Below are 25501 nucleotides of genomic sequence, written 5' to 3' on the forward strand. Positions count from 1 at the left end.
TCAAATCCAGTTTAAAGCTTTTTCAGGGAACCCTGCTGACACCTGAGCTAAAAGTCTGAGCTAATGTCATACTCTCCTATGTAATGTCGCTTCCGATCTTATCTCAATTTCTTTCTTCTATTTCACTCGTTGAGGATGATTGCTATGTGTGGAGAGAAGAATAAGACTTAACAGGAGAATAGACGTGAATATCTGAGCTCTGATAATGAATTTTTTGGCTTGAAAATTAGACTTTTGCACATTGCTGGTTTTAGTGGGCTGATCAGCTGAGTGATTTGAATTTTAAAACTAAAAATAAAACAAAAGTAGCCTCCTGCAAAAGAGGTAAAGGGGCCATTTTTTGCAATTTTTTTGTCAAGTATTTCTGAGTTGATGTAGTTGACTTTCTTTGATGAAATACCTGGGAGTGAACTTTTTGGGTTTGGCTTGTGTGTTTGTTTTCTTTTTCCCAGAGTCTTCTGCATGTTTGAGACCTTTCTGACAAATAATTAGATGTCTCAGAGGTCAGCTCTACACCTAGGGATAGTTCAGGCACTGGATTTTAGCCTTGGCTTAGGTCAAAAAGTTACCAGGTACTTAATAGCTTGCATGGGATTTTACAGACATTGTAGAGCTCTCCTTAGCATTTTCCTAAATTAAATTCTCTCTCATGTGTTTCAGTCTTGGAAATGTGTTGTTTAGGGTTTCTATTCAGAAGTGTACTCAGCAGGATTCATAACTTTGGCTTACCTTTCATACCTTGTAGGTTGTTGGTTTTTTTTGTGGTAGTGGACAGAAAAAGGTTTATGATAGCTCAGGTTGAAATGCAGCTCTTGAGAATATTGGAGGTTGAACCTATGCTTTCTGCCAAAACGGTAATGATGGATGCACTGTTGATTTGTATACCTCAGAAAGTGTTGCTGTGGGAATCAGGAGTTGACAAGTTCAGTCCTTAATTTACCACCACATACGCTCTGTGACTCTCCCCCTGCCTCACTTCCTTTTGATAAAGTAGAAATGACAGATTTACTGAATGGTAAATACAGATAAAATGGACTGTTTCTTTCTTCTTCCTTAAGGTTTTGTCAGAATGTACAAATAGCTGTGATGAAAAAAAGTGAGGAAAGGAAACTAGATTGATGGAGGTGAAAAATTACACCAAAAGTGACTGAGGAAATCTGTGAACCTATGCCTTAGGTGAGGATGTTTTGTCAAAACTGACATTTGCCAACATGATACTTCTTTCAGGATAAATACAAATATGAATTTACCCAGTACTCATTTAGGAACATTTCTTTAAAGCAGGCATTATTGGCTATAAATAGACCCAGAACTGGTAGGACCATGAAGAAATGCAGTTAGTTTTTATATCCTGAGAACCATGTATGTGAATTTCTTGTACACTTTGTATTCTTCTAGAGGCAGCAAAGATTTCAGCGAAGCTTTCTAATTGCGTATATTAAGTCCGATTGGGCCTTAATATACACAATTAGAAAGTGGGCTCGATCCTTCTCACCCCCATTTTTAATCTCAGACAATTTTTTGTCTAGCCTTTGAAGAAAGTCTGTTTAAAACAATGCTAAATCATTTTTGTGTTAGAGAAGTTTTTCGAGAGTCTATGATCATATCAATAGCTACAATTGCATTTTAATCAGAAAAAAATCAAATATTGAATCCTGTTTCTTGCTTGAATTACTTCAGCCTCTGATTAGCCTATTATTTTCTGTGACCAGCTGTCAACTTCCGAACACTTTCACCTAAGAGTATGACCAGACTGCACAGATTTTTACAGTGGGGTTTTTTAGCTTGAGTTGTTTGGTTTTTTTATAAATCTGTAAAGAGACATGTAGAGAAATAAAACTTCATTGTGTACTTGCATTCAGGACTCTTTATTAAGGGAATTGATGTCCAAATCCATTTTTCTCAAAGTCAAAACATCCTTGAACTTGTTCAAGAAAGATGCTGTAACTAGTTGGCATCAAAAGTTAGACAACAAAACAGCTTCCTGGATCTGTTCATTTATAGGACCCATGCCTGTACTCTATAAGGAACAGGTAGCTTACTTTGAATTTATTTTTTTTTTTCAATTTGTCAACAGTAAATGCTTTCTTATGAATCTAGATAACTGACTGTAATGGCAAATGACTTTTGGCTTAATGATTTGATGCTGAGATCAGGTGTATTTTTGTCTTTAGTAGGCTTCCCAGACTACTTTCCTTCTGTCTACTGAGAACTAAGGTTTTTGAAGGTGTTTTTAGTCCAGCTTGCGAGGAAAGCATAGATGCCAATACCTAGCCTATGATTTAGTTTCTCCAACTTTCGCTTTATTTATGGTATTGCATTTTTTAAAATATTTTGGTTTGTTTTAGAACATCCGCTGTCATAGTGACGAAATTATTCAGCCCTTATAACAGTGTCATTCTCTTGAAAATTTTGGGAGGTTGAGTTCAACTTTTGCTTGGTTGGTTGCAGAAGATTTTGCATTTTAAATGAAGAAAAGAAAAACCCTACTACAGAGTAAAATTGGGAGTACGGATTTTACAGTCTTACTAAAAAGGATAATTGACATTTGAGAAATACATAGGATAATTGCTTTCAGATAAATTGTCTTAAATTTCCTGTGTGTGTGAATTTTTTTTGTGTTGTTAAAAGCAATGTGAAAACATATTTTTATGTCAGCTATTTTGGGCTTGTAGTTCATACTGTACTTTTCTCTATATTGAGATTAATGTTGAGAAAAAGGGTAAGGCATTTTTATTATGGCCAATTTATTTTATTTCAGACTGTATTATCACTTGGTAGAAGCCCTATTGATTAGCCTTCATAGCTTTACAGAGCTTTTCTTGTAAGCACTTAAAAGTTTGAGTTGTCTCGGTCCCACAGGACAGAAAGAAAGCTGTTAGTACCATGAAATTCTTCTTCTGTATGTTTCCAACAGCTTGAAGCCTCCTCTTGGAATGGAGAATATTAGCACATTAATGATATTAACCCCTTTAGTACAAAATTATTTTGGAAGTAAAAATATTTTTATATCTTCAAAGTCTAGGTTGTTTCTTCTATGTCAGTACAGTTTCTTAAAGCTGAAAAATGTGTTGCTGTGCAACAAACAGATGCTGCTCTAACAATGCAATACATTATGTACTAAAAATGATCTTGGTTTTAATCATATATGCTGATTTAATGAGAGAAGACTATCTTATATCAAAAATGGATTTAGGGTGTGATTTTATTTTCTCTGTGTTTTCTCTACATAATTAATAGGAATATGCTACCTTATATATTCTCTTTTAAATTTGAAAATGTACTTTGGTTTTATGCCATTTTATACTCCTGTTTTCTAAATCTGCCTTGTACAATACTCTTTTTTTTTTTTTGTAAATTTTTTTTTTGTAATATGAACACAAGGGCATTAGTAAATCTTGCATCTTTAGTGTATTTCTTCAGAAAGTATTGCCTTTTTACAGAAGCATTCTGTTCATGTTTAATCCTTTCATTTTGCACACATCTCCTTTTTCATTTGTTTTCCAAATGTTTCCTATCCAGTGTTTTCATCCTGCGTTTACTATGTGGGACATGTAAGATGTTTGTCTGTAACTAATGTTAGTTTATGGATCAGAAAAACAATGCTCATCAGTATCTTCAGACACTATCAGTACTTTATATCTTGAGAACACGCCTGACCCCCTGGGAGCATTTCATTGTTGATATCTCTTCAGTTTAGCTTTCATTTTATTCTGCGGATATTTTGTAACTTAACTTTAGTTGCTAGCTTTAATCCCTTCTATCACCAATATAAATTTTGATTGACAATTTTACTTCTAGATAAAGTCAGATAATACTATACTTGGGGGGGAGAAAGTCTTCATATTGTGCTTTTAATTCCACTGAACCCAGCAGAGTTAAATGTAGTTTGGATGCACAGGGAAGAATTAATGATTGGAAGATACAGAGTTGGTAAATTATTTATTCTGGCCCTGAGGAAGCTGAAAAGCTGAGTGAAAGACTAATAAATCATTTGTGGTAGTGCTGGTTGTCACTTCCAATTATTTTAGACGGTTTTGTGATAAACTGCAGCACCTGCTAGATATCCCTGCACCATCCCTTGATGCTTGCAGTGCAGCTTGTTCAGTCGATTATCAAAGGCAAATTTGTCTAAAGTTTCCTCAGGTTGGAAAGAGAATTACTTTTTTCAGTCACCCCTTCCCCCATTTGTTAAGTTCCTTTTTCATTGCATGCATGTAATAGGCAAAATCAATGATATATGTAGAATTTTATTGACATAATGTACATTCAGGTATGGTTGATGAAACCGCTGAGGAACAGGATGAGGGGTGATGTGTCTGTGAGTGTAAATGTACCTTTGAAAAGCCTGCTTGCTTTCATCTTTCTGCTTAGCAGTTGTTTCTAAGGTATGAAAACTAGTATTGGTCCTCTGGTTTTGAAGATTATGTTGCAGCTAGAGCTGAAGTTACAGAGGGGTCGAACTTGAATATCACTTGACTTTATTACTTGTTAAACTTTTCTACTACTTTTATTCAAAGGGTCTTTGTTTAAAATCTTGATTACATGTACAGATCATACATGATCTGTATGGCATGTAGCACTTGCATTAATAAATTAAGGCAGAGAAAAGTAGTTGAAGGACTGGAGAAAAGATTCCGAACAGTGGAGTGATTTCTAAAAAGGGAAGGAAGCACAATGTTGGAAAGATTAACGCTGTTGTTAGAGAAAAACTGGAAGTGAGATAAAAGATGAAGAAATAAAGAACTGAGATGGGTTAGTGGAAGGCAGCTGTTTCTTTATACCACTTTGCTGAGAATGACTAACACTGTTAGTCATCATCTCATATAGCTGCAGTCTGGACACCCTTTTCTCTGAGACAGAGGAACCAGGCCTACCCTGAAAATATTTGTCTTTCCAAACTGAGAAGGTGATAAAATATAATGCCATTCTATATGCATTGCTTGCAAGATTCTAGATTATCATGTCAGAGAAAAAAGAGTTTCAGAAAGTTGAGCTCGAAGTTTACATTGTGTGTTGCCTGAAGGATGGGGAGGAAGGAGCACCTGATTGTTCAAGCACTTAACGTGTTCTATTTCTGTTTATTTTGTGGAAAGAACTGTGAAGGTTTAAAATTGCATTTATATTAAAATAAACTAGAGTGCAAAGTAGTCAGCTTAAAGTTATTGAGATTCTCTTTAATGTCTGTTACTGGCGAACGAATACATCTTAATACATAGTGCTGAAAGACTTGCTTGTAAATGTTGAACACCTTAGCAGTTACACAGTAAGTTTTCAGTATCTTCTCAATAATCTTCCTAACCTCATCCATCCAAACAACATTGAATTCTGAATATTCAGGGTCAGTACAAACCACAGCTCTAATCCTTGGAAGGTAAACAATTCATTTTTTTGATACTGATTTCTGTTTTCCCATTAGTGGGTCCCAGCTTGGAATTTCAAGTGAAATTTTTGTTGTAGGAAGTGGTGGTATTTTGACACAGATAGTTAGTTGAAGAAAAAATCAGAGCAGAGTCCACGCTGACTAAAATCAAAATTAAAAGGGCTTTGTTTTCTTGTTTTAAATCTTGTTCAGACAGACTTGTTTTTTTCACTGTGCTTCTGTAGGTCAGGAAGGAATCAGGTGAAAAATTCAATCACAGTCACCTTGCTTCCCCAGATGAATTATATACAGACATCTGCAGAATTTCAGCTCCAGATCTGTGAATTTTAAGAAAGCTCCATGAATGCATCTGTTCAAGTTCCAGCAAGTAGAAACTAGGTGCCAGAAAAGTATACAAAGCTCTGTCAAGGGGTACTTGCTGTCTGTGGGGGCAGGATTTTTTGCTTTTTCCTGGTAGTTTATCTTATTGTGTCAGTGTGTTATTTGCAGCCAGTCACAACAGTATAGAAATGCAGGCTGTAGGAGCTGATTTATATTATTATAATTTTATTATTATTTGAGAGTATATCTGTAAGCATAGTATATCTGACAGTAACAGAAAATCAGTGGAACTATTCCTGCAGCTTGAATCAGCCATTTATTCATGATTTGAACATAAAGACTTACATGGACATTAATCGTCAATTTTTTACTTTCTTAATATTCCCAAGGAAAGGAGGTGTCTGTAGTAAATTTGGTTTTCAAAAAAGATATTTTTACTATAGTAGTTTTGTATTTATTTCTTGTTGTAGTTTTGTATTTATTTATTGCTAAACACAATAAGTACATTTCTACATTTTTTAAGTAGTTACATATACAAAGATATGTACATATTGTTTACATGTACAAAATTAATATTTTTTTAAATTTTGCATGAAAATGAAAACCCAATTAATTTACTTTTTCAACTTTCCAAATTCATGTTCAGTTCACACTGAATTAAATGCACAAATATGTGATAAGTTGAGTTTTTAACATACATGTTAAAATGGGTAGGACAAAAAAAGCATTTGGAAACAAAAATTGATTTCTTCCATTAGATATTTATAATAAACTGAACTGGTAACTCTGCTTTTAAAAAAAAAGTGAATTTTATTGTCAGAAACTCTTTTTATTCTATTTTAAAAGAGAACAAGTCTTTCTGCTTCTGTTTTTTTCAAAGTTGTTGAAGTGCCTCATCCAAGACATTGAAAAAATCAGATAGATTATTTCAAATCCAACTGAGAGATTGTCACAGTCTATAAATGCTGAATAATTGAGCAAACTATTTCCAGGTTTTTGCCTGTTTTTTTCCTTAAACCTTTAGCGGTGAGGCATATGACAACCACAGTGACTCAGACCACACACATACTTCTAGTCTGCTTTCTCCAGCCTGTCCAAGATTCTTAGAAGGTTTGCTATAGGCATTTGAGGAGTCTGTGACATTATTTCCCGCATACATTTCAACTATCAACTTGAAGCTGTATTGTTTGGGGCTTGTGAGTTTTTGTATGTATGTTATTTTTATGGGGGGTGGTGTTGTCCATCCCCCATTTTTTTCTCTCCTCCAAAAATTGGGTCACTTTTTGATCCTCTGTAAAATTTTAATGTCCCACAGTAAACAGTTCTGTGGCTTGACTTTTAACTAGGTGAAGAAATAACTCCCTTTTTTTGTTTCCCAAATGCCACTTAGTAGCTTCATTCAGTTATCCCATTCTCTAATTTTATGCCCTAAAATGGAAAAACATGCCAGTGGGAAAGAACATCAGCCTGGCTGAACACAAAAAAACCCCAAAACCAAAAAGTAAACATCAAACAAACAAAAAGCCATATAGAGTGAATCAGTTTTGGAAGAAGGGGCAGGCAACTCTGGACTACAAGATTGTTTTGAAGTTATGAAGGGAGAAAACAAGAGGGGCCAAAGCCCAACTAGAACTTAATCTGGCCACTGCTGTAAAAGAAAAAAGTTTCTATAAATAGATTAACAACAAAAGGATTGAGGACAATCTCCATCCTTTATTGGATGAAGAAATACAGTGACAAAGAGTAAGGAAAAGGCTGTGGTACGTAATGTCTTCTTTGCTTCAGTATTTAAAAGACCCACTGTTCTCCGCATACGCAGCCCCCCCGAGCTGGAAGACAGGAACAAGGACCAAACTGAAGTTTCCATAATCCCAGGGGAAGTATTCCGTGACCTGCTACACTGCTTAGAAACACACAAGTCTATGGGGACGGATGCGATCCACCCAAGGGTAGTGAGGGAGCTGGCTGAAATGTTCACCAAGTGGTTTCAAGTGTTTACCAGAAGCTCTGGCTCACTGGGGATGTTCCAGTTGACTGCAGCTTTGCAAATGTGAAGCCTGTCTACAAGAAGGGTTTAAAAGAAGGATCTGGGAAACTAAAGGCCTGTCAACTTGACCTCAGTGCTGGGAAAGATCACGGAGCAGATCATCCTAAGTGTCATCATGTGGCATGTACAGGACAACTGCATGATCAGGCCCAGCCATCATGGGTTTATGAAAGGCAGGTTCCTGTTTATCTAACCTGATGTCCTATGACATGGTGATCCATTTACTGGATGAGTGAAAGGCTGTGAATGTTGTCTACCTGAACATGAGTCATGGCTTTGCCACTGTTTCCCATAGCATTCTCCTGGAGAAACTGGCTGCTCATAGCTTGGATGAGTGTACTGTTTACTGGGTAAAATGATGGATGAGCCCAGAGAGTGGTGGTGAATGAACTTACATCCAGCTGGCAGCCAGTATCAAGTGGTGTTCTCCAGGTCTCAGTGCTGAGATCAGCCCTGTTTAATATCTTCATCAATGATGTGGATGACATGATCAAGTGCACCTACGGTTGTTTTACAGCTGACACCATGTTGGGCAGGAAAGTTGATCTTCTGGAAGGTAGGAAGCCTCTGCAGGGGATCTGGACAGGCTGGATTGATGGGCCAAGGCCAATGGTATGAGGTTCATAAAGGCCAAGTGCTGAGTCCTGCCCTTGAGTCACATCAACCCCAGGCAGTGCTACAGGCTGGGGTGGAGTGGCTGGAAAGCATCCCAGAGGAAAACAACCTGGAGGTGCTGGTTGACAGCAGCTGAACATGAGCCAGGAGTGAGCCCAGGGGGCCAAAAAGGCCCTTGGCATCCTGGCCTGTATCAGCAATAGTGTGGCCAATGGGATGAGGGCAGTGATTGTTCCCCTCTACTGGGCGCTAGTGAGGCCACGTCTTGTGTCCTGTTTCCAGTTCTGGCCCTGTGAGTACAAGAAAGTATGGAGCATGTCCAGAGCAGGGCAGTGAAGCTGGTCTGGAACACAAATCTAATGAGCAGCAGAAGGAGCTGGAGTTGTTTAGCCTTAAGAAAAGGAAGCTTGTGAGATTTTATTGCTCTCTACAAGTACCTGAAAGGATGGTTGTATCCAGATGGAGGCGTCTCACTTCTCCCAGGGAACAAGCACTAGGAAAAGAGGGAATGGCCTTGATGATCTTAAAGGTATTTTCCAGCCTGTACATTTCTATGATTCTATTATTCTTTCTCCTTAGCATTGCTCTTTAATCATCTTACATGCTTTTACAGAAAAAAAAATATGACGTGGAAGAACTTTCCTCCAACAAATAATCGGTAATCTGTCGTTGTATACTGCACAATGGAATAACGTCATCAAAGTAATCTGCATAATAAAGGTGGTGTAAAGTTAATAACAGTATCCCTGTTTTCCTTAAAAATGAGTGGCAGTTCCATAATGCTGATGAAGATGTCCATTGATTTGTTGAACTAGACTGCATAAAGTGATTAAAATACTGATTTAATGATAGTTGTATCACTTCTGTAAATTTTTATATAGTGCACTTTCTTCTCCAGTAAAATTAATTTAGGAGGTATTCCCAAATATTCAATCCTTTTTTTCTTTGCTACTGAAAATAGTTTTAAACTACCGAGCTACTAAGCTGTAGATCCTTTACAGGGTATTTATTGGAAACTATTTTAAGAGCTGTGACAGGAGTATATCTGGAAAAAAATTCCAAGGATAGCTTGCCTTGATTCAAGCATGGGAGGTCATACATACCTAATATACTGAAATTCTTTGTTATTTCTGCCTTAAAACTTAGGAAGACCAGAGTGTATGCAGTGCAATCTGTTATTTCTGCCTTAAAACTTAGGAAGACCAGAGTGTATGCAGTGCAATCACCTATTCAAAACAATTTTGGCTAACAAGCTATGGAACACAGAAAATAGAACTGAGAAAAAAAAAAAAGATACAACCTTTTATCTTCTACATTAAACCAGTTTTCAAATCCATCATCTCTGTCATTTAAAGCAGGTGTCCAGAAAGCACAGTAAAAGTATTTGCCAATGAGAAGTTATTCATGTGTGAAGATGATTGTCAGCTTATTAGTGTTTGCTTCCTCTGGAACAGCATTGAGAAGTGGGTGTTATAAAAAGAGGGGTAAAGCTCTGTTAGTAACAGTGGGGAAGGCAGTAAGAGCATGGCAGCCGTTGGCAGACAGATGTAATACCAAGGTGGACTAGGTGGGACCTTGCCTCTCTGCTGAGGTCTGATCTCTTCCACACTGTAGTGTCAGTGGTTCTTCAGCCGTGCTGTGTTCTATCAGTCTGCTTCAAGGAAATAAGTATTAACAAAAGAGAATCTTGTTTTGTGCTAAAAGTTTAAAAATATTTTGATGTATAGGACAGCAAGATCAAGAAAAGCACTTTGGACTTGCAGTTGATGATGGTGGTTGCTGCCTGGTAGGAATGATGGGTTTGTGTTCTTGGACCAACCTCCAAAAAAGTTTTGTCCTTCATGTGGAAGAGTTTTGTCTTTCTAATCATAGCAAATTTTATTCCCCTTGGAACTCTGGGTAGTTATTTAACAGAAATCAAGAAAGTACACAGAAGAGAGAGCTCAAACCCAGAATTTTAGGCCTTGATCCTGAAATATGCTGCAGCTGAGTGATGGTGAAGACATGAATAATTGAGTAACTTTTAGTCATTGCGAGAATGGAGTAGAGTTTTCCAGCTAACAGAAGTGGTGATAAGTGTTTTTTCTGCAGATGCTGCCAAATACCAGGTTAGCATCAACGAAGAATGTGTGAGTGTTGCTAAGCTACAGAGTAGATTGGTGAACTGTGAACATTATTTAAATGATGTTTTCAGTAGTTGAGTTATTTTGATCATCCCTTATCCATCTCTTCACTGGATTATATTAGCCAGATGTTTGTCCATGAGGTGGTTTTGTCCAGCTACTTGAGGGTTGTAGCATGAGCAGTTAGTTAGAATGATGAAAATTTTAGAACCCTACTAATCCTATGCCTGTGTCACTTAGCAAATCTCAAAACAGCTGCATGTAGCTCTTGAGAAGAAGCAGAAAAAGAAATGATACTTCAGAAATTTCACAGGCAAGGAACTGCTGGGAATTGTTTGAAGTTTTCTGCCAGAATTATGCAGTTCACTGTACTTGAGTAACCAGGACTTGTGTCGCATCTTTTAAAGTAGGTGAGAGTTCATCATAGGTCAAGAGCTGTTGAGATACAGAGAAGAGTGAAAAGAAATGGTTTTTTCCTTCTACAAAGAGATCATTCAGAGATGCTGCTAAGTGCTTTCAGTCCCTTACTTGATCTGAAACTAAATACACTTGTAGCTGGCCTTTGTCAAGTAATTTCATGACTTGCTTGTGGACAGGATGTGTGATACTGAGAAGTAAACTACTTCTGGTTGTGTTTGCTCAGTTAGATTGCTGAGTGTTTGAAAGAGGAAGGGAAGATTCTTCCGTTACTGCACTATTTTTGTCCAGAGCTGTGCAAGTTCATGACTCTGCCATGAGAGTCACAGATGATGTATTGTATTTGGAAATCTTTACATCGCAGCCCAGACAGACCTTCATAAAAAACATGCTGATGATTGAAAGTGTAGGTGTGTTACCCTGGTTTTTCTGAGTTTCTTTATCAGCCTTTTGATTTTCATAAATGGAGTCAGATCTTTTAGTTACTGTAGAATATTAGAGCAGTTTTTCTATCTTTCCCACAGAAGTAATATAAACAAATCCTTTGTTTTTCATTCTCTGTCCTTTGTTTGCATATTTCTAACCTGAAAACAATTGTAACTGACAATTGGTCTGGCCACTGAGGCTGAGGGGTGGAAACCCCAAAAAGCCAATCTTCTGCTAGACCCACAAATGTATAAAAAGTAAAAGAATAAACAAAGGGGCTCTCTTCTCTCCGCTCTTTCAGCTGGGAGCTGGATCAGAAGAACCTCTGCGAAAATCTCTTGTCTGCGTGTGATTTCTTTGTGTGTCTCGGTGACATAGGTGATTACTACTTGTGGGAATGAGCTAAATAGTTCCTTACTGTTAAAGAAAAACTCGTATGTGTGGCTGGTCTCAATAAGGGTTTTATGTGCTCAACATTGAAAAGAATAATTCTTAGAGAAACCTTTTGAGACCTGTGCTTCACACTGTGTCACTGCAGTTATCTGGTGACCAGGACCTATGCTGTTGGAAAGAATCTCTAGGCTTATGGTGTCCCCCAGCCAGGGATTTGAGATGCATGTTTCAGTTATAATCCTTTCCTTTCTGTCAATTAACTTTTTAACTTTTGTGTGCTATTTTATTAGTTAATCTTTCAGAAAACCTGTTAACTAACAGGGAAGCTGACTGTTGTGATGGGCCACTATGTTCATGTATGGAACTGAAGTAAAGTGGTCATTTCTCTGTGGTTTCATCACTGCTGGAGTTTGTGGATGCCCTTGGCCCTTTCTGGTGTAGACAGCAGCCTTGGACACTCTTGTTGACCATTGCCTTAAAAAGCCGATGTTCTGTCAACGACACTGATCAGGTTGCATTGATCTTAACTTTGATATTTTGCTTCTATACTTAAATTTCAACTAGTCTTTCCTGTTTCTAAATGCCTCCTAAAATGCCTCCATCCTGCTGCATGGTGTTGGCTGTAGTTCTCTTGTGCGTTGTTTGCAGAAATAACAACAGAGTCAGACTAAGGACAAAGTTGCGTCATTGCTCCAGACTGTTAATTTTTCTCTGTAAAGATTTAGAAGATTAAATTTCAGAAGTGGACATTATTGGATAGTATTTAAACACTAATTAAAGGTACTAAATATAAAATTGTGAATATTGCTGTTCTCTTTGGAAGCTGGAATTTACTTCATTGCATAACAGTATAGGCTGCTAACTCAACAGTGGCTGCAGTTATCTCTCAACTTTGCTCTAACCTGGATATTGTCATTGTAGGTATTTTCAGACTTAGCAGCTTACTATTTGACAGTAGAATTCAGGCTGATTAATCTAACTGGGAACCAGAAAAATATAAATCTGCTCTTAACTAAGATGTTCTTGATGAAAACATGTGTAATAAGATGTAATTTTTTAAGAGTCTGTATTGCCCCGTATCCATTGTGAATTTATTGGGGGGGAAAGAGACGCAGGATGTGGGTATTTGATTTCCAACTTCTTGCTTATTTATGTGGTGCATTATTTATTTAAATGGTAAAATAGTAAATTTAAGGCATGTGGCATTTTTTTTTTCTATCTTTAACATGTTTTTTTACTGTCTTTGTATTAGCACTGCCATTTACTGAATTATGCTTTGAAAGGATGCCTTTGTTTTCTAAACATGGATTGAAATTTGTACATCTAGGAAAAGACCATTGCTCTGAATATCTGGCTGATGAATTAGTCTTTCTCTTTTAGCCATTAGGTCTCACAGGTAATTCTGTTCTTATTTTGTCTAAAGATGGGTCACTTCAGGCTGCAGTTCTTCAGTATGCCGTGTTGGAAAAATGCTTTATTTCATAACTAAAACTCTGGGAATTGCGAATGCAAAGATCGGGGCAGTTTGAAATCAGTCTTGAATTTTATTCTGTGCCAGTAGCCTCTGTGCTATTCTCAGCCTGCTGATATTTTGAGTATTGCAACTACTTGAAAACTTGTAACTTCTAATGCTACATTCATGCAATGGGAGAGGTGGCAGAAGATCGTTCTGTCTGGATAGTCTTTGTGATTCATATTGCCATAATAATAATAATAGTAATAGTAATTTTCATCCTGACTATAAAAATACAAGTTTGTGACTACTTAAAAAGTCTCTTTTAAAGATGTGTGAAGCACTTGTTTGTTTTCTGGACTAATAGCTGTATTTTGAAGAGAAGGAGTTCCGCATTGCCCAACTTTTGAGTCTGACATTGGTGACTCTGCTAATTGTAATAGAGCTGTGGAACTGTTTCATTCCAGATGGAACTTTAATCTGGCTTCTGATTGAGCTGAGTGTCCTTGTAGAGTCTCTTAGCATCTGCTTTGGAAATGTATATAACATTATTCAAAATTTGTAGCAAATTAAACCACCCTAAGGCTGTAATTCAATTTTTCTTTATTGAGAAATGTATTGTCAACAACTCTATGCCACAGAGTAAAATCTGCTCTAGATCTGTTATTTTTTTTGGCTATTAACTGGTCATTTAGATTACTGTGATTGAATTTCCATGTTCTTCAAGTTTGCCTTATCAATTGTAAGCTTACACTAAGGAATCAACAAATAAGGCAAATGTGGTCTCTTGGTTTTTTTTTTTTTGTTTACAGGGTTTATTTTGCTAAAGTAGATGAGCTTGAATTGATGCTTTCTAGCATAAATTATTGGATTATATTGTTATTTATCAAATAGTAACGTTTTAATAATTTTGGATAAATTCCGTAGATGAAGTTTGAGATATTTGTTTTGGTATTTGGATTGTAAAATGACAAAGAACACATGAAAAATATTGAAATACACCATATTACATCAACTCAATTCTGTATCTTTAGTTTCTTTTGTGTGTCTGACAGTTAATGATTGTGACTTTTCTTACTTAATTTTCTAAAGTCTGCTGTATCTAATTATAGTTTTTATTATAAAATCTTTTTGAGCTCAGTATAGCTGCTGTTTTGAATACCAGTTCTCTTACTAAAGATGGTCAGATTAGGGTAGCAAATTGATGCAGTTTTTCAGTTAAGACATGATTTGTGAAATAGTCCCTAACTGTTTATGGGGAGTCTCTAATGAAGTTATGAAGAGTTAGGCAGCTGTATATGTTGATGGTAAAATGTTCAGTAGATACTCTTCTTATTTCAGTTTTGGGCACGAACAAAATTTAAAACCACAGGATTATGAACTGAAATTGTGATTAACCAACTACCAGTGTTACTGATTTTTGTTTGTTCACTTTTGTCTTCTTTCAGTGCTGAGTGGAAGAGCCCGTAGCCAAGTTCAGTCCAGTAAATAGGTTGAGCAAAGTGTTAAGACCCTTTATCATCTACTTTTCCTATTACAGTTGTGCTACACAACAGAAAGCAAAGTAGAACTTCCAATGTACAAGTGCCATTCTCTCCACTTCCAGCAGACTGACTTGCCCAGTGTTTTGGAGAATGGGTGTCACAGTCTACCATTGAGAGCGGAATCTGAGCCCTAGTCCACTGACATCATCCCCAATCCAGCTTCATGCAGCATTAGATGACCCCATCCTCCTTTATTCAGTTTCTGTGCAAGTCTCTGTGCATTCATTTGGATTTGTGTTGAAGAAAAACCAGAAGTTATTTATTTTATATTCCTGATGCTTCTGGTATTTGATTTAAGAACAATTAAATTGCTATGAGAATAGAATTGCAGCCTCACAAAATGGGTTCACCATTCAACTGGTGTAAAAGGAAATCTCCACTTCCCTCACATATCTTCCTTTGGACATACTAGCTGTCTTGCTCCGTCTTTCTTCATGCTCCGTCTTTCTTCATGCTCCATCTTTTATGCTTGAAGAAGTTTAGACAGGTTTGAGTTTCCAAGCTCTTTGTCAGTGAACAGAAGAGGTTGCACATTGCTTCATGGCAGAAGCCTGTCTTCTGGATGAAGGAAGTGACTGGGCCAAAATGGGATATTTATCTCCTGTCAGACAGCCTTAAATCAGCATTACGCTGTCATGTATTTATTAGAGTGTACAGAAATCGCAAAATTTTTGTGGTTTTTTTTTTCCTTATGCTTCAAGCATCCTCTTTTATGTGTTACTAGAGACAATAGTTATGAAGTGAGAGTACACATGAGATAGAGACACAGTTGCCAAATCAATCTCTCTGGTATCTTAATGCCATCAGCTTGTACTGAAGTCTGAAAATATATGACCATATCACTCATTAATTTCTTGAGAGTGGTTGAAGAGTAAATACCATCATTCAGACTGTCTTTTCTAGCATGGTGTTGGAAAGATCCCAAAACTAACACAATATCAGGGAAATGGATATCTAGGAATGCAGTAATAATTTTCTGCCTTCTCTTTCTTCTAATATATTTTTCTAATATTTTATATTTCAGTACCTCTTGGGAATTTGCTTTTTTTAAGTTTTTTCATATCAAAAACAAGTGAAAAAACCCCAAAAAAGGTCTTTCATTTACTTTCCCAGATTCTTCCATCCATGGCGCTTACAAAATCCCATCACTGCTTTGTGACTTGACTGTTCACTTGGTGACTTTCAAGCCTCTGTTACTTTCTTACGCACGGAAAATTGTTGTAATCTCGGAAATTTTACTTTGCAGGCATATATCTAGTTTTGAAAGGACTGAGTATAAATTAGGTCTTGCTTTTAGTCACAAATAAAAAGGCAATGTTCTAAGGGTTTTTTAAAGCACCCAATGACAATTTTCAGTCTCCATGGAATAAGAATTTTATGATGGTTCTTTTCATTTATTCTCATATGATGACATGAAATTGACGAATAAAGCATGGAGAAAAATGAACCACAAGAAACATGGTTTGTGGGAACATGACTGACTTTCAGAAAGTCACTATTTCCCTCTTCTTTCTCTTACATGAGAATTTTTTTTTTTTTTTTTTGGTAGGTCACACATACTATCAAATACCTAGTATGATCCCCAGATTAGTGGTGTTGCCATTTAGCTGGTCAGCTGCAGAGATGAAGCTATTTCAACATCTATGTGACACCTGCATGGTTGTACCAAGAGGAGTAGCAGATTGATGTACAGTGTATTTATATTGTGGTTTGACAATTGTTAAATTACTATTTGGTGCAGTTAAAATTATTTATGGATGTGTGAAAAAGTAATAGGCTGTTTCTTGTGAGTTTTTAGCCATAGGTTATTAGTAACTTTAATTTATCCTCACTAAAATGAAATTAAATTACATAACTACATATCTCTGATAAATTTAGATGTACTTCAATTAAATCATTAAAATCAAAAAGAAAAGGGGTTAAATAAAGTGAAAATATTTAATTCATAGATAGCTGAATTTTGGGTTGACCTATGTTTGTTAAAGGCAGATATGTTTGTCATTCTGATGAAGATGCATTTCTTCTTACTTTGCTGTTGACAGAATCTCACCTACTTTTCCCATTTATTATGATAATAGTCTACCAGATGTCATATGTCACAGCCTAGTGAAGTTGTCTCTGCCTATTACCACTTACATATAATGTGCATTCTAGTTTTTCTTTCCTTAATTTAGAAAATTTTATATGCTCTTTGACATCCCCTGTTTTATTAGTGAAAGAATAGAGGCAAACTATGTAAAATACTTGAAAGCATGTTTAGAAAGAGTAGGCTATTTTATTCCCATTTTAAATAACATTATCTTAAAAGTCTGCCTTTGTATGGATGAATAACCTGAGTCTCATACAAATGGTCATGCATCTTAAAACTAGTAAGTTACACTGTGCAGCTTTTTTTGAAAACTGCCGATTTCAGTGGACAGATGCATAGGTAAGTGCAAATGAAAAAGGATGAAAACACAAATTACCGTATGTTATGGATACATGTTGTGATAAGAGCAACAGAAATCACATCTCTTTAGCTAAAACATTAAATTGGACAATAGTCTTTCTCGAAAGAGTTATAATCTAAAGGACAGGATATACTCTTATATGTATGTACAGATAGAAGAGTCAAAAAAAGTTTTAGCACAGATGCAACCAGCTGCCTTTTGATTGAGGGTGTAGCATTATATATCCCTGTGAGTTAAAACTGTATGGAATTCACACCACACTTGCGATGATGGGAGCCTCGTGTTGCAGAAGTAGAGCTACCTGTGAAAGCACAGCCAGACTGGGGAACTAGCACTTTTCAATTGTATTGGAAAATTTTATTTCCCTACAAAGCTTTTTGTGGAAAAGGTTCATATCTTGAACAATGTGTATTTTCTACAATTTTGAGCTGTGTTCATTTTGCATTATGTATCAGCAAAGAGGATCACACTGACTTTTCGTTCTTATGTTTTGTTTTTATGCTTGGGTGCTTTTTTCCTGTTAAAAAAAGGTAAAAGTGCCCCCTAGATTTATGGAATTTTTTTTTACTTGCATACTAGAACCTACAGAATTCCATTTAAGATGTTATTTTTCTTGCAAAATCAATATTCAGAAGTTTAAAGGCTTTTTTTTTTTTCTTTTTGTCCAGAGCAACAAGAAGAACATGCAACAATCAGCAATGTAATGTAGTTTGTTTTCTTACATTTTACTGTGGAATTTTTGATACATGAGGATAACTGTTGCATGAAAATGCTTTTGTTCTTCTACGGTAATACTTTAGATGAAAGACTGAGTTCTTCTCTGTACATTCCTGAAGGGATCATTGTAGTCCTTAAAGCTGCATTATATAATGTAATATAGATGACTTTGATAAAATCAACATAGGAAACTTAGGCTTGAAGTAGAAGAAATCAATATGAAGCCTGACATTTTTCTTTTATATTTGCAATATCCGTGCAACCAGAATTGACCCATGCTCAGAATATTTGTAATTAGACTGTCCTGAAAAAAAAAAAAATTGAGAAATCAGTATTATACTCCTGAAATTTCTTTCAAAATTAGTTTTAATTTCTGTTAATAAAAACCCGGTACTTTGGTTTTACTTATATGCCTTTCAAACACTGGAATTTTTCAAGTGACTGTATTTTAATTTTAAAATTAAAGGAGAGGAATATGTTAAATTTTAAAGATTAATTTTCTGTAAAAGTCAAACAAAGCTGAAACTGTATGTTCAATAGGAATCCCTTTTACTGAAGTGATTATCTGTTGGATGTCCATCTTTGTAAAATGAAGTGTGAGGAAAAAAAAAAAAAGAGGGGAGAAATTTGTATAAATTAACTGGTTTCTAGGGTTGTTTTCCTCCCCTCTCCTTAAACAAAATGTAGATGGCAAATACCAGTCCTCCTGCAGTCCTGTTACACTGAGCAAAAAGCAGACTTGGTGCACAGAAAGGAACTTCTTGGTCAGTCTTATGTCAAGAACATTTTTCTAAGTGAGAAGAGCTGATACTTAGGCTCTACCTTTCTGTAGCAAAGACATCTGAAGTATTTATACCAATTTTAATAATGGAGCAACAAACAAGGATCTCTTTAGGCTAATGGAGCAAATATGGACTAGTTGATGAGCTATCTGCACTTCTGAATTCAGCACTTAGATATGATTACAGGATGTATACACTTTCTTCAATCTGGAAGCAGTAGCAAGTTTAATAAAGCTGAAATGACCATCAGTTTTCTCTTTTTACAACCCCTAATGCCAATTAGACAGATTTCTTACAGAGGCCTAGATCTCAAATAAAAGAAGTAGTTGTTACAGCTTTTAGAAATAATTCTACCTTAAGTTTTGGTTTAAACTTGTGGTGTAGGCTTGTGGACTCTGCTCTGTCTTCCAGAGCTTTTTATTTTCTTGTGGTATTAATATAACAGCATAATTTTGTATGGTTGAGTTTATTTTGTAGTATGATTCTTGCTTAATTTTTTTTCAGATGTGTTTTACAGAAACACCAGTAATGCAGTTGGTGATGTTTTCCAGCATGCACAGCACTTCATTTGCTAATATCTGAATTAGCAGAATATACTTTTTAAAGTAGAAATAATAACTTCATATAAAATGAGCCATTTTTAACTTGTTCAATCCTACTTCTTTTTTTTTTTTTTTCAAGAATGGCTTAATCATGTTTCATACTTGATCACTTTGTCTGCAGATTACCACTTTGTGTTTGTAGTTTACTACTTGTTTCTCAGAAGCAACATCTCTTCAGCTCTAAATCCAAGGAGGAAACAAGTATACAGATTTATTTTTATTCTTGCATTTTGTCTGCATTTCACTCATTTATTTGCATTTTATCGGGCAAGTCGGCCAAAGAGAAAACTATGACTTTTTATGCAAAGAGATGAGATTAGTTTGATTATGAATTAATATCATAAAAGAGCATCAGAATTTAACTGTTATTAAAGATGCAATTTTAAAAACTACTGTCATTGACACTCATTCAAAAATATATTTAATGTAGTATCAAAACCATTTAATTTCCTTTAAAATAAGGCCCAATCTCTGAGCACTTTTTACTGAGAATATAGTCTCATGTGTTGTGTAATTTTACTAATTTTAGTTCAAGTCATTCCTTTACCTTATCAAAGTCAGCTCAAGTACAGGGAGGTGGAGGTGTGCTTCTGTGCAGTTGTGGTTTTCTCCAGAGCAGAACTCCAGCGTTACCAGCTCCTGACAGCTGCAAGCCACCCTCTGGGCATCTTGCTAAATTTTCAAATGTAATTATACAGTAGACTTCCTTTAGCAAATTCTGTGTTCCCCACTATAATTATAACAGCTCTTGCCTCTAGCCTGTTCCTTATCTTGCAACCCACCTCCATATCTCCCACTGCTGCCTAGTGTTATCCAGTAGAGCTGATGGATCTAGAAAAGCAGAGTTTATTCTCTCTGTTGTCTTTTAATCTGTGCAGAAGATGTTTCTTCTGATCCATTATTCTCAAATGACGCGTTCCTTAAAGCTGAAGATTGTTCTCTCATTCACAGAAGAGTTGTTGATTAGCATGCCACTTTTATTTTTCAAACAATTTTTGACTGTTATTACAGGACAAGTTAAGGAAATTTTAAGAGCTATCCATGAAGTGGCTGAAGAAGCCAGGACAACAAAAGGAGGTCTCAAAATACTTCCTTTTCATGCTGTGCAGTTCAGGATATAATTTCTTTCTACTATTTGTGTGTTAGATTTTCATGTGTGAAGCTGTTCATCCTCCTTTTAAGAACACACATGTAACGCAATATTAAAAATAATCAGTGAAGCTTCTTTTACATGAAACTGTATGTAATTTTAGCCAAAGAATGATGAAACAGGAGAAGTTACCCACAGATACTCTCAATCTAATATTGGCTCATGGCAAGGAAATTTAAAAACAACTATGCAGGGTAATAATCTCCTATCCACCTGTCTGTTAGCAGGGTGAGGGATAGGTTTCAGTATGGAAATCTGGAGGTAAGAGATAAATAAGAGAGAACTTAGGCTGTTGAAGGTGTGCAGAGACACTTCTTTTTTTTCAGTTTCTTGCTGTAGTTGGCTGTGGTAGATGGACTGGCATTGAAGAACTGTATTGCCTAGAAGGTGACAGATTACCGTTCTTTTCAATCTGTCCTGCAGGATCAAGTACATTGATCAAACTTTTGAGAAGCTTGAGTTAGTGACATACCCCAGCACTCCTTGAAGTCATGCACCCACTGACTTTCCATAGTTTGCCTACATCTTTCTAAGAATTATGATGTCCAAAACACTATAAAGTACAGAAAAATATGGAAAAAAGCAATTTTCAGTTGTTCGATGTAGATGCTGCCACATGTGCACACACCAAACCACGTGCACTTTGTGTGCTTGCCAGTGTATTTCAGTGAGATGTGTTTTTCAAAGATCCAACAAAATGTACTCTTTTGATTTGTATTCTTCTCTATTAATTGATACCCTGTGTAATGGTTTACTGCTGGTCCATCTATGATGCACCTTGTCTAAATATAGCACTTTTGATTTGTCTTTATTGATTTCTGACCATATCTTCCATTTTTCAAAAGCATTTGGGAATCTTTCCTTTAAGGTGCTGCTAGTTTCTATGAACATTCTATTATGTTCTGATTTTAAAAATACTTACTTGGAGTCACCCAGATTGTTATGAAAATACCAGATAGAAACAAATGAAACTAATGTCTCTGATGAACATCTGTAATATGTGCGCATGGTTTGAGACCTGGTAAAAAGATTTTTTTTTTAGAACAATTGCTCTCTGATTTCAATAGTTTTTTGTGTCCAGCTTATAATGATTATGTCTGGACAGTATTGTGTTTTATATCGCATCAACAATGCAGAACATGTTTAAAATGTCTCTAATCTAAAGTTTGTATCACATCTACTGCTACGTCCCATTCATGAACCCAGTTAGCAGTGAAGTCATTCACATGAGTTTGAAGGGATCAATAATTTTTTGTCTCTAGCCTCTTTTATCTTCTTCTTGAAATTTGTTTGTACAATACTGGGTTCTAGAATCTTTTCAGGTTTCACTAGTAGACTGTAACATGAAGGTGGGACTTAGGCTCCCTGAGGGGAGACTGGAGAGGACTTGTTCTAATGTTTGGTTGATTGGTTTCTTTTTTTCTTTTATTTTCTACTTCTTTTGATTTCCTTTATTCTGATCTTTTAGAAATAATGAGACAACAGATCCTACTGTGTTATGTCTCTTTCCATAATTTTCAGCATGACTTTTCAGGTTGTATTTTTTAATTTTTTCATTCCTTTTGTTTATTTCCTCTACTTGTTTGTAGCAATGGCATGTATGTCTTGTATCACTGTAGGTCTCATTGATCAGTGATACAGGACATGGATGAAAACTTTTTTTCCAGTGAGACAAGCTGACAGGATGTATAGAAGAATTTTTCTTTGCTTTTTCATGTTTTGTAACTACAGAAAGGCACAGTCAGGCTCATAGCAGTAAGATTTCAAAGATTATCATCAGAATATTGTGTTCCTTTGTCACAGCTTATATACTAGGTGGAATGGCAGTAAGCAGGTCAGTTCCAAAATGAAATGAGATCCAAAATTTTGCTTCTCTGAAATGTAAAATTAGGGGTGATTACATAGTAAAATCGTCATTGTAGCCTTTTGAACTGCAGACCATTAAAATGGGTCAGAAGATTGAGGTAGGACAAGGGGGACTTTGTCCTGGGTTGATATATCAAAACATATTAAGTAAATCCTTTTATCCTGAATGACTGTGCCTTTGGTATTGAGTAGGATGGCCTATGAGTTGCCTTTTCTTCGTGTTTAATAAATTTGTGTATGACCACTTACTCTTCTTGTATATTGCAAAATGGAGAATTTCACCCTAAAATAAAACTACAAAATTAGGAGCAGTGAAAGCAGTGTGGATTTTTTTTCAGGTCTGTCATATAAGCTGAGCCCTCTTGCCCACCAACAGAGAATGAGAACAGAAGCCAGTACGTTTATACCAATTGATACTGTCTCTTTAAAATTCTATGTTTTATCTTTTACCTTTCAGTTTGCTTTATAGGTCACTTAATTTTTGTTACTTTCCTTTATTATGAGCCAAGAACAGAATGTTGCTGAATACGCTAAAATAGATGCGTATTTTTAAGGCTGGCATTTAAGCAGACAAAGGATCATGCTTAATGCTGCTGTGATAATAAATAGTACTATAATTGATTGTTGATAGAAAACCTTAAAATATATTTTTATGGTTGAAATGTACTTTGGATAAACAGTGTTCAGTTTGCCTATTAAAATAATTCACTATATACCATGTTTTCTTTGAGTATTAAGGAAGTAGGACTTTTCCAACAACAGTAATTGGTTGACACTGCTTGACCTTAATGCAAAGCTACAGTATTTAATGAACAAACGGAGGGAATAAAGTTTTGATAAATAAGGCAATTTTCATGAAACCTTTAGAAATACGCTTGAAGTCTTTTAGTGTTAGATTGACGGTTTCTCCTTTTGTGAAAAGAATAAGTGAATAATTTAAGGCTATATTTCATGTTTTCAGATCTTCATTCTGTCATATAAATAATAGACTGTGAAATGCAGCAGCTTCTGCATTCACGGATTTAATAGACCTGTACTAGTGAGTATCGTGCTTGGCTACTGGCATCTTAAAATGCTCTTTTGTGTGTATGTATAGCTGAGAAGCAATGCAGAAGTGGGGCTCTCTTCAGTAACTAAATTCCATACTTTAAACATGCTATATATTCTGTTTTTAAAGGAATTGTTCTTCTTAAAATACTTCCAGTACATCTTGATGTCAATCTTTGTATTTTTTGGTTTTAATTCTGTATTGTGATAGGCAGATGTCAAAAAAGCAGCACATGGCTATTTGAAATTAAAAGTCTAATTTAAACATTATTTACTTAAAGAGAGACTGTGAAAAGCATTCGGATTTGAATCCCTCAGCATAAATCTTCGAAATACCACTGAATCTTGATGAGAAATTAATCAAATGTATTTACTAAAATAGTGAAATATCAAAGTAATTTGTTTTGTTTACTACATGTATTCTTAGTTCTGTCATTTTTTTCTTTAATGGAAGCAGTATTGGGTGAGGAAGAACAGATAATAGTAAAATTAGACTGGTTGTTTTTCTTTGTTCCCATCCCCTTTTCCTCCTCCTGCCCTTTTTTGGGCAGTTTAATGTCTTTTGAAAGGAGGGTGAAGTAAGGCTTACTGAGAACAAGTGGTAAAGGGTTGGGATGTTTGCATGTTCCCAGTCTTCCAAGGAGAACATAGTTGTGTGACCAGTGGACCATGGGAAGTATAAACACTTCTTTGGAAGGTATGTGCTATTGTGCCTGTTTTGTTACCTTGAAAAAGTAGCTTCCCTAAACACTTCTATTTATAGGTTTAAGGCAGATTACCTGTGTTTTCTTCCTGATACTACTCGAAACATTGAAGGAATTGTAGCTGTTTGAAACTTTCCAGTAGCATATGATACTGAACTCCTGCTTTCCTCCATCATGTGTGTGAACGGAAGCTTTTGTGCAAGGAAGGAAATACCTTTATTCCTATACTGAAGACTATTTTCTGTATATTATGTTCAAGACGCCTGACAGATGGTCTGCATTTGCCATGATATTGATTTATGCTGTCCTCATGTAGGTTCCAGAAATGCCTAGTAGGTATCATTCAAAGTGAGCTGTCTACCTGAGGATGCCATCACTTTTGCTAAAATACAGGCAGGTTTGGTTTATGCTAATTAATAGTTCAGCTCATGTATTAAAGTTACTTCTTCTTACTTTTCAAGAAAAATAATCTTCATATCTTTTTTCATGGTAATAAAAATCTTAATATTCTATTCTGTTTCATAAGTTACTCTGGTAACTTACTAATGTCTTCATCTTTTTTCATTTTCTGAGATAATTTTCTTCATATTCACAGTAAGTCCATTTTTTTTATTTCAGCTAGGACAAGTGCTTAAATGGAGATCATACTTTTCCCATTCTCCCTAGTCTGACTTGTTTGTAACTCAGAAAACATCAGTGCAGGCATAGAGACCATTTTGCAGTCTAACCTGTTGAAAAAACTGTCAAAACTATGAATCACACAAAAATCTTTGTGCTGAACTGTGTGAAATACATTGTCATGTACAGAACTTACACAGAGTAATATTTTCTATTTATTTTGATACATGAACATTATTTAAGCCATTGGCTGGGGATATTTCTGTCATTTCAGTAAGAATTTACAGGATTAGTGTCTTAAATTTATTGAGTTTGTTAAACCAACCAGTTACCGATTGGGTCCACCTGTGACTGTGTTGGCTTGTGATACTTGAGCAATGCATTTGTTATTATTCAGTGTTGCTTAGTACAAGACTGTGTTCTCACTGTAGTAAGTCCTCTGCAAATATACACATAAAGAGTTTGGGTGGAAATGCAGGAAGGAGGGCATAAAAAGCAAAGGAAAGCAATGGGAATGCAGAACAGCAAAGGATGCTTTGCTAGTGGCTAAATGGATACATTTGCTAATGCTGATGATTTCTTCTAAATTCTGAAATGGTTACTGTTCTTTATTTAGTCAGTGTAGCTTTTTTGTTGTTGTTTTTTAATTTGTTAACACCTATAGAAATTAGAAAGAACAGGAGTTATGACAAATGGACTATGTAATTTGAAAATTGTATTTTGTCACATGTTTTAGTCACAAAACCTAGTTGAAATCAATTGTCCAAACATTCACTTAACATATTAATAAGTAATATAGGAATACTCTAAGCCCTCTTGAATTAGATATATTACATCTTGTAA

The 25501-nt window shown here is 35.7% G+C and overlaps 1 protein-coding gene across 6 annotated transcripts in view; it reads left to right on the forward strand.

Moving 5' to 3' along the window:
* The window catches only part of TBC1D5 (TBC1 domain family member 5), a 317128-nt gene that overhangs the window by 41634 nt on the left and 249993 nt on the right, over positions 1–25501 (forward strand). The window contains exon 1 of one of the 6 annotated variants that reach the window (XM_058421826.1): positions 11612–11710. The exons of the other annotated variants lie outside the window; for them this stretch is intronic. The gene's annotated coding sequence lies outside the window, so the exon portion shown is untranslated. Of the gene's footprint in view, positions 1–11611; positions 11711–25501 lie in introns of those variants that run through there. 6 annotated transcript variants of the gene reach the window in all.

Source organism: Hirundo rustica, chromosome 1 (assembly GCF_015227805.2).
Source record: "Hirundo rustica isolate bHirRus1 chromosome 1, bHirRus1.pri.v3, whole genome shotgun sequence".
NCBI lineage: Eukaryota > Metazoa > Chordata > Aves > Passeriformes > Hirundinidae > Hirundo > Hirundo rustica.